Genomic DNA, 4,007 nt, shown 5'->3' with positions numbered 1-4,007 from the left:
TTTTCTCCTCGCTCACGTGGCTCCTCCCGTCGCCAACCAGCGCCGGCCCACAGCCAGGCCGAGGCGTCCCAGACGGCGGCCGGAGCACAGCGGAGCCGCGGCTCTTTCGCCTTCTTCCGACGGGGGGGGTTGATAAGTCGCCCCCCTTTTTTTTTCCAGGGCCCGAACTGCCGCCCGCCCGGTTCCCCCTTTGGCGCAAAGAGGCGCTTCGCCTTGGCCGGGGATGGGTCTCTCACCCCCCGACACCCACCCACTCACCCCCGTTATCCCTTTCCTAGGCCTTTTAAGCGAACGGCTGCCCTCATGATCCCGACTTAACCCCCAAATCAGGCCGTCGGATGCCGTATTAAACCCCGTCCCGCCTTTATGATCGGTAAGGAGCGCAACGTTGTTGATGTAATTGGGTCCCCCCCGCCGGGATGCCCGAAATGATCTCCCTCCAAGGCGCGTTTTCGGGCATCCCCTGCTCTGGTCAACGGCTGTCAGATCTCGGCTAAGTTGACAAGGGTCAGCTTGCACGGAATGATTTCGGACTGCAAACAACTGAATGGGATTGTGGTGAAGTATCTGCCTTAAACAATTGTAATCATGTAAGCAAGGGGAGTCCGTCCCATCCCTTTCCATATTTCTTTTAAAAGGTAGAATGTAATATGGGTGGAGGTGCCATTCTTGTTTAGACTTATTGCCGAAAATGGTTATTGTGGTGGCATCAGTGGCATCCTTTCAATTTTGAATAGCTGCATTATTTTAATATTTTCCTGGATCAATTGAGGATTCTTCCACGTTTGCCATTAACTATGGCAGGAACACAGTTCATGGTGTGTGCCTTTTTTTTTTTTTTTAACCTCATGACATCTTTGTCTCACCCACAGGCCTATGGCAGTTTTAAATCAGCCTTTAATCTGTACCAATATTTTCCCTCTTCAGTTGTGTTATGGATAGGATCTGTCATGCTTCACCAATCTTTTAATTACAGATGCAGCCAGGGATTAGCTGCATTTCTATTGATCACTTTAGGCTGTTGCAAACATCGCCCCCGCCTCCGCTTCAGTCACTGACCATGGCCATTTTGGCTTGAACTACAGGAATGACCAGACACCTGTTTTTTACAGAAGCATCCGTGTGTGTGTATATATATAAATGCCTGACCAATGTACCCAGGGGAGGATAACAATGGTAACAGATGGATACAATATGTTGGCAGATGAGGGCAAGTTTTTGTGGGGAGGAACAGAGAGGATTAATTTTGGACACAATATTTATTTCGGGTCCCATATCTCCTATTTTGAGCTAAGCATTCTGGTAGCTGGGTGCTTTGGGCTCAGACCGACATTTTGATTGCCAATGTTTATAATAAAATAATTGTGGACTAATTAATTACATTATGGACCAGGGAATGTTGATATGTATCACCAAAACCTGACTGGACCACAAATACAATGTATCTCAATATGATCTGCCTGGCTGAGTCACAACCTGAAAGCAGTGAGGTTGAAGGCAATTGTGCATTGTGAGACCTCGTTTGTTGTGAGAAATATTGTTTCACGGGTCACCAGGTGCAAAACTATTTGTGAAGTTAGGCCTAATTGACAGATTGAGCATGCAACTATTGTACTTTTCTCCTACTGATAATAGCAATATCCCTTTCTGAACTACAGCACTTGAATTCAGAGAGGGCGAGGATGGATTTGACTAGATTGTTAGTTCTGATTAACTTTAGCCTTTGTTTGAAGTCAGAAGTAGCTTGAGAATACATGATCATATAACTGTGGGTTGTTTTAAACTATTATGACCCACTCTGACTTTCACCTAGTCTTGGGGAACATTTTCATTATGTCCTGGTGATGGATAGATACATCCTTACATTTGGTGCCTGATAGATCCAAAGACTTTTCCAATTTATAGAACCAATGGGATTGATCTGAAGTGTCAACTGATGGAAACGAAAATGAATATACCAAACAAGGGTACAAACTTAAATTTGAGCCTATTATCGCAATTAGGGCAATGATGTATGTCTCTGTAAATCAGATAGCTGCCTTATTAAAAGTTATCTCGAGCCTTTTTAGGGAAGGATTAAGAAGAGACAATTGGTGGTAAGGAAATTGGATTCAGGTGATAATCAACACCTATCTGAGGGAAAGAGAAGTGGCTTTGAAAGAGGCACTGGTCTGCTCTCTGCTCAAGAAACTAACTCTGGATCCTCTTCTGCCTAACTACTACTAACTCCTAGCTTTCACTTTCCAGAAGCCGTATCCAGGGGAACGTTTGGCCAGCTTTGGGGGGTGCATCAATTGGAGGTTTATCTCAAACAGGAAGTGATGGAGATGGCCACTCATATCCTTGTCACTCTGTTACTAGATTATTATAGTTACAAATGGGGCTGCCTTTGAGCTGGCCCAAAATGCAAGCGGCCCTATGCTTACTGGGCAATCTTGATACTGCTGTATTGAAAAACGCTGTTTCTGAGTACAATTTAAGTTGCTTGTTGTTACTTGCCAAGTCTTATACAGCTTGGGGCCTTGGTATCTCTTAAACTGCCTTTGCCAGATATATTCTTCTTGCTCAAATCAGATGAAAAGAGAACACTTGCTGAAGGTCTTCCATACTGTGGGGTGCAGTAAGAAGGGTCATGATATGGCCATCCTATGTGGAAGGTGCCCTGCTTTGAACCGTTCCCATCCCCAAGATCCTACTCTTATGGCTTCCTTAATGGCTACCTAGTAGGGCTGGATCTATGTCAGCTCCCACCGATTAAAGTAGGGCAGGAATCATAGGAAAGCTAAAACTACTTTTATTGAGTTGTTAGAATAACAGAATCGGATTGTCCTCCCCTTCTTTACGCTTGTGAATTAGGAGGTATCTATCTTCCCCATATATTCTGCTTATTGTGGACTTACAGTATGATTTCTGCCTTAACGTGTTTTTTTGTTCTTTAGATCTTTTGCTCGAGCTTTATTATTTTTATATGGTAAATAAATCAAAATGGAATACCTAATATTCCTTTCTCTTCCTATTTCCCCCACAACAACAACCGGTTGGGCTGAAAGTCCAAATAACTGGTTCAAAGTCACCCATCTGCTTTCATGCCCGAGGCAGGACTAAAACTCACTAACTCACAATCTCTTGGTTTCTAGCCTGTTGCCTTAATCTTTATACTAAACTGATTCTGGTCTTGGTCAAGTTCATTTTCCTTACTGTTGCAAATTCACATTTTTAATGCTTTTGTCTTTGCTTTTTTTGTCTTTTGTATTTTAGCCTTTGGAATAAAATTATATGAAAAAAATTTGTCTTCCTTATTCTTCATACTTTGGAATTTAATTATATTCAGCCATTGCTTCTGAATAGTTATTTTTATAGTCTATTAGGTGCATTATTATGCTAGTCTATGTTATTGTTATATTTATCCTTTATGTACTATCTGCAACAATACTATACTATACAACAAAATTGAAGAGCGTCTAGGTAACACATAATTTGGTTTCAGAAACAATCTTGGTACATGAGGTGCCCTATTCAGTATTCAAGTTCTTGCACAGCGTTGTAGAGATGTCAATCATAGTGATTACAGCAAACGATTACAAATCCTGAAACAAGTAGGATTACATAACAGGCATCCAAATTATAAAGCATCTATATTGGCATCAGGTAGCAAATGTGAAACTAGGTCAAAAGTACTCCGATGAGGCAGAAATATGAAGAGGGGTGAGACAAGGGCTATATTCCGCTATTATTTAATATCTACTCTGAATTGATTTTCAATGAAGCACTGGAAAACATCCATGTTGGCCTCAAAATAAACAGTGTTTGGTTCAACAATATAAGATATGCTGATGATACAGTTCTGCTTGCCAGTAAGCATGAAGACCTTCAGTTCCTCATCAACAGAGTCACAGAAGCATTTGAAAAATACGGCTTGAAGCTTCACACCTCGAACACCAAATTCGTGGTCATCAGCAAACAACCCATTAATTTACCACCGGAAGAAAAAGTTGAAAGGATATCTT

Source organism: Pseudonaja textilis, chromosome 5 (assembly GCF_049901715.1).
Source record: "Pseudonaja textilis isolate UNSWEBS1 chromosome 5, rPseTex1.2, whole genome shotgun sequence".
Taxonomy (NCBI): domain Eukaryota; kingdom Metazoa; phylum Chordata; class Lepidosauria; order Squamata; family Elapidae; genus Pseudonaja; species Pseudonaja textilis.
The sequence above is the reverse complement of the archived record's forward strand: the minus strand, read 5'-3'. Positions refer to the sequence as shown.